The sequence below is a fragment of the Lipotes vexillifer genome, unplaced genomic scaffold (genome assembly GCF_000442215.2).
Source record: "Lipotes vexillifer unplaced genomic scaffold, Lipotes_vexillifer_v1.1 scaffold19, whole genome shotgun sequence".
NCBI classification, from domain to species: domain Eukaryota; kingdom Metazoa; phylum Chordata; class Mammalia; order Artiodactyla; family Lipotidae; genus Lipotes; species Lipotes vexillifer.
Window position 1 is genome coordinate 1,151,836 of NW_006793856.1, and position 11,068 is coordinate 1,162,903.

The following is an 11,068-nucleotide window of genomic DNA, read 5'->3' on the forward strand; positions in this document are numbered from 1 at the left end:
CCTGCTGATCGTGGTCTCCAGGATGAATGTAGTTTCAATGGCTTAATCCAAATCAGGGGAAAATTTCCCTAAGGAGGGCTTTAACCACTTCAGAGACTTTCTGTCCAGTGGGATATGCTTCCACCCATCTTGAAAAAGTGTCCACAAACACTAGCAGGTTATCTGAAATTTCTTGCAGCTCGAGACATTTGAGTAAAGTCTATTTTCCAGTCTTTGGTGGGGCAGGTTCCTCTGTGTTAAGCCTCCCTCTGGGGAGGTCTGACAGCAAACTTTGGGTTATTTTTGGCACAAATCATGCAATTCTGAGTGATTTGCTGGGTGATCTTTTGTAGGTTAGGTACCATTATATATTTTTGAATCCACTGTAAAGTGGCATCTCTCCTGTAATGGGTACTATTATAAATGTGCTGCAGCATAGTGTCCAAGAGGGTCTCAAGGATCAAAACAATTGTGCATTACATTTCCAGTGAGGTGTGATCCAAGTGAAAACCCACTCTTTGACCTTTTCTGAATACACTAGCTGATACTTTGACAGTCTGTGGGAAAAAAGATCCTCTTGCTTCAGAGGATATTGTTTTAGATTAGGTGTCCCAGCATCCCTTTTTAATGGGATTCCTATTGGCCACGTGGTTTTGGCCTTCCCAGGGGTGCCATTAGTACACACTTCTGGTCTGGTGGGGGGAGGGGAGGGCAGGGAAAGAACTCTGTCTCCGTTCCCGGGGTTTTCATGAGCGCCATCTGCAGGATTAAAGCGTGTTCTGGTGGGACTCCGTTGTCAAGCTGTTCTGGTGAAAAATTTCAGGATGGGGTCTATCAGAAGTTAATCAACTCATTCCCCACTGTCAAATTTACCTGAGGATCCTCTGGGGAATTAGGCGCCTCAAGTCCAAGGGAGCCCCTGGGCCTCTTCATTCAGAGTGTTCCTCTCTTTCTACCATATAAGAAGCTCTTGTCTTATTGTTTTCCTTCTTCTGTTTTAGTCTAAGGCCATCTGTTTTCTTTCCTCCTTACAGTAAGCACATTGTTCCCTCCCCAGTGGTGGCTTACCTCTCTTTAGGCTACTCGCCTTCTGAGAATCCAATGCTGCTGCCAGTAAAGTGGCATTTCATTTTGCATCTTCTTTCTTCTGTTGCTGTTCCCTGTTGAACACTCTAAAAGCAACATCTACCAATTGAGAAGGGTTCATTCCAAATGCACCATCTAATCTTTGCAAGTTTCTCCTGATATCTGAGGCACTTTGCCCCCCACCAAATGGTCAAATTTACCATTCTAGTATTTTCAGGGGCCTTAGGAGCTGCATGAAGATGACATCTGTAGGCCTGATAAATCCTTTCCAAAAATTGAGAGGTCTTCTTCTGGGTTTTTTTTTTTTTGCTGAGTTTCTTGAATTTTGTTCAAACTCTTTTGCTTTGGTTCCCCTTTTCAAAGCCCTGGCAAGATGTACGAATAAGTAGAGTATTCTAATAAGGGCCTTCCTCCCTCACTGGAGTGCCAGTTTGGTTCAGCTGTGAAGTGGGCTTCAGGTGTAGAGGCTCCTCCTTATAAGGATGTTGCAAGCTTTCGAATTAAACAAGTCTGAGAAAGCCAGCTGGCTGGTCATTTGCACATAGGCCCCCTATGAAATAATGGCATAAGGGAAATTGCCTGTCCCAGAAGTGGCTCCTAGCCCAAATTGGGTGTCCTGTCGGGTCTTAGATGGTGATACCAGACCAAATCCCTGTGCCCCAGAGGCTAACACAGGATTTTCAAATTGATCCCTATGAAGAGGGGAAGTCCTGAGCCCCAGTGTCACGAATTGGGGCTGGATAGGAACGGGAGGGTAGTGGAAGAGGTGGATATATTGGCATAACGGCTGGAGCAGCTGGGACAGCTAGCTCAGTCAGAGGAGTTAAGGTTTGAAACAACATATCCTCACTCTCATTCCCTCCCTTTCCTTATTTTCCCTGATAACAGCACAAGCGCTTGCACGTAAAAGATTTCATCATTCTTCCCTGCTTCTTCGTGAAATAACTATAGAGTCATCAAAAGCCACTGTAAGACCATAAATAGCAATTTATAATCTCTAACTATTATAAGGATGCTGGCGTCAACCAACTGGGATTACAATGCAACTGAAAAGAAACTTGATTACTGCTGTGACACACAACAATTTAAGATCATTACTAGAATTATGAATGATATCATTTACCAGGATATACCAGAGTTTTAGGGGTTCCATATATTTTCTAGAGTGTGTATGTTAATAATGTTTACCCATGATACATTCTAAGAAGTTTTATCACCACTTATTGGACAATGCTTCTCATGTAATTTAACACAACAAATAAGCCGAATTAGTTTAATATTCTCTCTCGAGAGAAAATAATTTGTGTTCCAGGGACCCTTTGGAAAACCTCAAAGTTAGCTAGAGGTCAAATGAACTTGATTTAGAATTTGATCTTTGGAAAGTTTGTCGAACATATCAGAAAGCTTTAACCAGTGATAATCAAAGATCTCAATGCAAATACAGATCACTTAAAGAAACTCACAATCTATTACCAAAAGCAGTTCAATATTTCAAGAAAACTTTGTCCTCTTAGAGAACCAAATTCAGGTTTTGTATTACTTTACCTTTAAAATTCATTTTCTTAATTACATTCAGTCTTATCCTAGCCAATCCTGACCATGCATAGGACTCTTTTCAGTGTTCCTTCTCCACAAATCTTCCACAACTTTCTGTATCCCTATTAATCTGTCCCCTACTTTCTCTTCCATTCAGAAACAGCCAGCTCTAGGACAAAAATCATCTTTTTCCCTTTAACAAAATGCATTTTCATTCCTCATACCTTCTTTGCTGAAAACACACATCCTACACCTTTGCATACTAAAACACCTTTGCAAACTAAACCTTTGCATACTAAAATTCAAGATAAAACACAAACTGCACGCACAAATGCTAGCATCCAAAGAAACAAACAAACCGGTTCACAAATTGGGTGAAAGTCCAACAACTGTTTCCTCTCTCCCAACAAAACAAATTGGCTTATTCTGGAGGAAAAAGCCACAAGTGGAGAAGAAATGCAACTATTTCCTCTCCAACAGGGTCCCCCACACAAATTGGCATATTCTGGAGAAAAAGTCCCAAACAGAGAGGAAATAAAGTTCCTGGCTGTACACACCGGAGTGACTTACCTTACTGCACGGAGCCCATCAGCTCCCAAATGTCAATGATTCCTTTCTCCAGCTGCCAAGCGCTGGGACAGCTGGTTCTAAATTTATCATATTTGAAATGACCCAGATAGTCAACGAATTCTCTTCTTAACTTAGTTTAGTTTCAAGTTACAAAAATCTGGAGAGACTATTTTAGATAGACACTCCCAAAACATAATTATTCCTATAGTTTACCAAAACATAATTATTCCTACAGAATTTACCTAAAACTCTTACCTCATTTACTTCTATTTTATTACTTAAAAGCTTTGTCATAGTTATTTTTTTGTTGACAAACTTTATAACAGGAATAATAAAGGTCTTATTTGATTTCTAGTATACTTAGGTAAATAAAAGTATTATACATAATGTTGATTACTGTAATGACATATCCATATTAATCAAACAAACAAGCTTAAGCTAACTTTAATACCAAATAATTAGTTCAATACTGAATATTTCCTCGATCACATGACCCCCAAATTCATGCTGGCCAGTTTTTTATATTTGAGTATTTATATAAGCACTTAATTTCTTTTAAGCCAATTAAATAGAGCTCTTTTTACAAATTAATTTTGGTAATGGCACACATTTATAACACACGCACAAACACAAACACAGGGACTTCATAGTTCCCATTCCAAAATTTTAGCCATGAATCAGGCACAACAACGTAAAAACCCATCAGTTACAAAAGAGGTTGGACTCTGATTGGGTCTCTGGCAGATGGGACAAATCAAGTTCACTGTCTAGATGGCTAAACCCTTTTTACTAATATTTATGGAAAAGACACTTCTATTTGTAGTTTTGGGAGATTTTAGGAACGAAGTGGAACCTTTCTCTTTTTCCTGGGAATGTCCCACTCTTAGACAAGAACAGACAGGATTTTTTTCCCCTGTTGCTTTCCTCCATTTAATATCAGTAAAAGTTTTAAATATCACAAAACTGGGCCTCCTTGGTGGTGCAGTAGTTGAGAGTCCGCCTGCCGATGCAGGGGACATGGGTTCGTGCTCCGGTCCGGGAAGATCCCACATGCTGTGGAGCGGCTGGGCCCGTGAGCCATGGCCGCTGCGCTTGCACGTCCGGAGCCTGTGCTCCACAACGGGAGAGGCCACAGCAGTGAGAGGCCCGCGTACCGCAAAAAAAAAAAAAAAATCACAAAACTGATTTGGCTGTAAATGGAGAAATTGTACCAAACAAAATGAAACGAAAAACCCAAAGGACAAACAGAAAATCCTAAATAAAACCTCAAGTTTGGTCTTGGGGTTCTACATATACCAATGACACAGGAGACCATAAATGACATAATTAACACAGCAAGGGTAGCAGTACATGGTGTACAGGGTCCCAAGATACCCTGGCCTAAACCCCTTGTGGAGATCCTAAGAGGTCCTGTGGCCACAGGCCACAGGAATAAAATATATTCCTCTCACTCATGGGCTCATAGCTGTAATCAGGTCACTTATCCAAAATGTGCCTCAGATGACTTTCTTTAGGGATAGTTGAAACATTCCCCATTTTTAAAGACAGAAATTCAAGATAAAACACAAACTGCACGCACAAATGCTAGCATCCAAAGAAACAAACAAATTGGGTGAAAGTCCAACAACTGTTTCCTCTCTCCCAACAAAACAAATTGGCTTATTCTGGAGGAAAAAGCCACAAGTGGAGAAGAAATGCAACTATTTCCTCTCCAACAGGGTCCCCCACACAAATTGGCATATTCTGGAGAAAAAGTCCCAAACAGAGAGGAAATAAAGTTCCTGGCTGTACACACCGGAGTGACTTACCTTACTGCACGGAGCCCATCAGCTCCCAAATGTCAATGATTCCTTTCTCCAGCTGCCAAGCGCTGGGACAGCTGGTGCCACTTTGGAGAATTTTGAAGGGAAGATCCTCAGGACAAGTAGCCTGGGCAGCTGCTAGGGCCTTACTTGAAAATTCCCCAACTGAGGCCAGCTAGCTAAGAGTAGCAAGGCTTCTTTGTTTGAATAATTGTTATCAAGTCCAAGCACAACAGGCCAATAAATCGAGAGACTAGTTGTTGGGGCAAGGAATAGAGACTATACTTGGAAAGCAGGCAGACCTAGCAGGTGGTGGACTCATGCCCCCAGAGAACCATCTTGCCTGAGTTAGAATTCAGGCTTCTTTTATACAGAAAGGGGGAGGAGTAAAGTCAAACATTTCCGGGTTCCGGTCAGCCTCCAGAAGAGATGTGTTAATTTCTTCCTCCCTGTAGTTATTCACAGGTGGGCCTGGTCAGTGTGTTTTCTATGAGCTAAACAAAGGTATTTTAGCTTAATGCTCATTACCTGGGAAGCAAGGTTCCAGAGATTGGCCATTATGTATAATTTAAGCTTATAGACAACATCCCTTTATTGATTAACTTGTAATAGAATACAAGGGTTCTTCCCTATTGCATAATCTTGAGAGTGAGTTCTGTTTCTTTCTGGGACCCTGACTAATACGGTCATCCCGAGGAAAGATGGAGAATGGTCCCAATTATCCCTTATCTTCAAGTGAGATATCACAGCACATAGGAGTCCACAATTTGAACAGAAGATCACTCCCTGTCACCAGAGCTTCTAAAATTTGATAATATAGGTTATTTAGCTTAATACCCAGACCTACTGGGTAAAGTATCCCTGAAAATTACATTACCCAAGATAAATGTTATTATAGGATGAGATTTAATAGATGATATAACCACTCTACAGTTATCAAATAGGTTGGTTAAGAATCTGAAAGATCTTTTTAGTAACGTATATTATAGTGACCTGGACATGGCAAAATTATTAATATATGTACTGTTAATGATGTGCTAACACTTTGAACTGAAGTCTTAGATTTACAACAAGGTATAGGCTTACTCAATATTTTTCCATAATGGTTACTGTAAATAAATTATTCATCTTATTTGATCTAATAAAATGTTTCCTCCATAGAATTATAGACAGGAGCCTTACTGAATGAATTTCCAGATTGGTACTTATTTGGGCTTTACTAAAACGTGATATAACTCAATGCATTAATCAATCAAGAATTATAAGTATGGCACACAAGAGCAGGAACTTTATTTTTCTGCTATAAAAAATATGTTGTTATACATTTAGAGGTGTTTGGAAGACTTAAAAGGTTTTTTTTTAACAGCATGAAAAGGCATGTACTTAATTGTATGTACAGACTATGTACTACTTAGCTCAGTTTAACAAACATTCAGTAAACATCTGAAAATGCTTAAGAATCTACCTCTTTTAAAAAGTTTAAAAGAAGTATGCAAAAATGACTAAAACACTGGAAATAGGGGACCTTCCTGGGGTCCTTAAAAGAATTAGGAGAGTGTAAAATGAAAATAAAAGATTGAGGTGTCAATTAATAAATACTTTATGGGGTGACAGGTACTGGTTATTCAGTTCCACTGGAGAAATAACACAAGGTAAAAACTTCTGTTGTCTCAGCTCCTCTCTGATCCCTGGCTGGAATTTCTCATAACCAAGGTATCTTTTTTCTCTGCTTCAACAACTCTTCTGGGCCCTGTACAGCTGCAGAGTAGAGCAGGGCTCATCCTAAGAGACAATCATGACAGATTATCCAACCGAGACATGAATCAATAGGGATGGGGCACAGAAGCCGAACCTATGTCACCTGACCCCAGTACAGATCCTGGGGTACCCCACTAAGGCAAGAGCTCAGCACTGAAGGGAACAAGTTCTTTTCTCAGCTCTCATTGTGTCTAACTTCCTACATTTCTTCTGCCTCTATCATTCCACAGGAAACTTCATGAGGTCAGGAATTATATCTTCATTTTAATTCCCCACAGCATCTTGTAAGGAGCTTGATGCTTATATTATTCATAATTGACTTAAAATCAAGTCAAGGTTGAACCACACACACTCATGCTGATAGAAATGTGGAATCTTTTTTTTTGAGCATAAATCATTTTCCATTTTACTTGATTGAGGACGATAGTACTTGCTTTGGAATGAGGTTTAAATTAGATTATCCAATAAGATCCCTTCTGGCACTGGAATTACAGAATTATATAGCAATTAGTGAGGCCCCATGATGCTGATTTCCTAAAAACACCCTGACATCTTTAAGGTACATATTATGGAGTAGAGTGGATGTTGGATACTGAATCCAGGTCCAGCCAGGTGTTCTTTTCCTAGAAGTCTCCTGAGTAGTTTACACATGTTGTGTTGGGTGAGATTGGGCTCTCAAGTGGGCACCAGAGACAAAAAGTAAAATCTTCCTTCCAGTATTCATGTAATTGTACTGATTGTCAGGTCTCACAGCAATAAGCAGGCTGTAGAGTTGATGAGAAGGCTGGTTGAAAAGCCCCATTAGAGATGAATGGGGTCCTCTCTCTCTTATTCATCTGAGCTGCTAGTAGAGTTAATGTTTTGAGTCTGAAGGACACTATGTTATCAGTTTTATTGGACAAGTGAATATAAAGGTAATTAAAGAGACCATACCTAATAACCCAACTCTTACAATTTAAAAGTAAGAAAGAGGCCTGATAGGGTACCAGGGATATACCTATCATCCTAATTAAGTGCTAACAAGACAGTTGTCTTCACTTTGGTAACTTCAGCGTATTACCCGTTAACGGTCTCCATCCAGTGGACTCATCTACAATTCTTAATTCTTATCCACAGTTACCCTTCTTCATTCTCCACATGAGCAATGTTTCTAAAGGTTTCAGTGTTTAGCATGTGGTGTCCCCAAAGCACTCACCCCAAATTGCCCATCTACTTTATTCATTCATCCACCTTTTTACACCTTCCCCCTGCTGTTCAGGTTGGGCCAAATTGCTACACAGTTTGAACTTGTCATCTCTCTAGCATTTCTAATTTATTAAGCAAGCACATCTTATAAAGGAAAACAAGAGAAGACGTGCAGCAAACCCACTCTCTTTTTTATTTAAATTAAAAAATCACCTAGCCACTTGCATTGCTTCAGGGAAGTGCGTAGGGATAGATCAAATATGTAAATGAATCAGGTGACGATGAACAAATGAATATTCAAATCCAAGTGGAAGTTTTCTAAATCAGAAGAGCCTTTTACTCTGGCTATGTTCAAACCCCTCGATATTGTGACTTAAGGAGCCTAAAAGACAGGAAATGCTGTTTTTAGAAATATAGAATAATAGTTACTGATGTTCGTCTTGTACAAGTCAAAGAAAAACTCGTTGCCAAATTATCACAAACCTCTTGGTTTTATATGAGAGTTTGTTTAGCATCTTTTTTTGTTATTTTCTTTTTTTAAAAAAAATTATTTTATATTGTAGCATAGTTGATTAACAATGTTGTGTTAGTTACAGGTGCACAGCAAAGTAATTTAGTTATACATATATGTGTATCTATTCTTTTTCAAATTCTTTTCCCATTTAGGTTATTACAGAATACTGAGCAGAGTTCCCTGTGCTATATAGTAGGTCCTTGTTGGTTATCTATTTTAAATATAGTAGTGTATATATGTCAATCCTAAACTCCCAATCTATTCCTCCCCCCCGACCTTTCCCCCTGGTAACCGTAAGTTTGTTCTCTAAGTCTGTAAGTCTGTTTCTGTTTTGTAAATAAGTTTATTTGTATCATTTTTTTAGATTCCACATATAAGCCATATCATATGACATCTGTCTTTCTCTGTCTGACTTTTAATTATAAGAAGTTCGAATTCTGGGAAGGGATCTGCATTAACATTTTCTGTAAGGGAGATTAAGAAAGTTAAACCCAGATAGCCTGATCAATCTATCAATGTTTGCTGAATGTTAACTCTAAGAAGAAATGGACTAGCTATTTCTGTATAGCCACAGGCCTGGGTATAGTTCCATGGACAAGACGTTAGCTTAAATTGAGGGGTCAGTGGTGAAATGATGACACCTTCATCCTGATAATAATTTACAAAGAATAATTTCCTTCAGGCATAATAAACTACTACTGTGTGCCATAACGTATGATCCACTTCCAAGCCATCTCCTCAGAATTCCTAGAAATTTCTGAGTAAGTTCCTAAGAATATTATAAATCCCTACAGTTTTCGCTAGAAAATTCATAGGGCCATTCCAAATGGCTCTGGCCGGTGCATGCTGAGAGAAAATAGCCACAAGCTGTGGACAGAGAGTAAATGAAGATGTTGACCAGTACCCACAGAAATAGGAAAAGTCAACAAGTCTTGTCTAATGGTGGCTCAGACTCTTTGGGAACACTGACCAACCAAGGATCTGGATGAAGATACCTGTCAGTGTACGTCCGGGACCTACAGAAACCCAGAACAACAAATCTATGTCTTTCTCTGCTTCTAAACACTTCCATGGGATGAACCGTCAGCAATTCAAACTCAACATGTACCATTTTTCCATTATTAGAAATGAGGAAGACAGAAAGAATAACAGGTTTTTGGTTGAGGCTGTGTGTGTAAGTTTGGTGGTGCATGATATGGGAGAGTTCAGGTAGAGGCATGTGTTACTGTTCTCCTTATGGAGAGAAAGCATTTGAAGAAAAATGCTAGTTTAATAAATTTTCAACTATTAAAATATTGGATTCATGATAAAAAGTTATTTTCATTTTGGAATTAAGCTCTCCTTTGTGTAATAATTTTGATTCCTATTGATTATTGTTTCTTTTTTTAAAAAGTGTATCTTATTTAGGGATTATTTGGGGCCAGTAATTCCATATCCCTAATAACTTATGACTGTACTGCTTTATCTCCTGGTTGATAGTTGTTTGCAGGAGTGATCCAGTCTCAATGAAAACTTTTCCCTCATCTTCTTCTCAATGATGGGCAGTCTGTATCTGCCTTCTGCCAGCCAGACTGCAAACAAAATATGCTCTCTGCAGCTTCAGTCAAAATGTACATTCTTTTAACCTGGAAATGATGTTTGGTAAAGTTCTTTAGCTTAAGGAAAAATATTTTGTACTCTGTCATATATAATAATAACTCCCATATGCTTGAGTCCTGTTGACCACATTCAGGGATTTTCAGGTGAGTTTGTTTTTCTGTTACTATAGTCAGTAACAAGATGCCATAAGACAACTAAACTCTTAATCTGCATTCTGCCACTGGAAGACAAAATAAAATTCCGGTTGGGGGGGAAAGAAAGTTCTGTTTGAATTTATATCATGTTATAGCCGCTAGCATCTTGGTGCTGTCTCCATGCCTCACTATGGGTATGTCTGTGTTTACTATCTCAGAGGATAACTGCTAGAAGTCAGGGACCTGGTTGGTGTCATTCTTGGTACAGAATCAAGAACAATGAAGCACTTTTTAAAGCTATTGGATATGATGTCCAGAATTTTCAATCTGGAGCTATCATTTGAGATGCTTATGGCTGTTTGAGCAGAGATTCTTGGGATAGTTTATTGATTGGGGATCCAGAGCTTAAGACTAGCCCTTAGATCCTAAACAAAAATTTTCCTGATTTCAGAGGTAAATTTTTGACTGACTTACTCTAACTAATCTCATATGACACTCATGTCAGCATATCAACTAAATGATGGAAATATAATTCTTTCCTTCTTTCTTTCCTCCCTCCCTCCTTCCTTCCTTCTTCCCTCTCCCTCTTTTTTCTTTCCTTCCTTCTTTCATTCCTTTCTTCCTTCCTTTTTTCTTCTTCCTGAAACCAATTAGTAAATTCCTCCTATTTATTTGAACTTTTATATAGTCTCTCTTATTTATGAATGTTCCCATTTTATTGATGAAGAAATTAAAGTTCAAAAATATTGAATAAACCATCCATGTTCACACAACTCATATATAGCAGAGTCCAGATATGAACTGAGGTTTGCATAACTTCAAAGTTTCTGCCATTTATTTATTTATTCATTTTTACCACATTGAAACATATATAGTCTTCCAGTCCACTAACTGCCTTCTTTCCC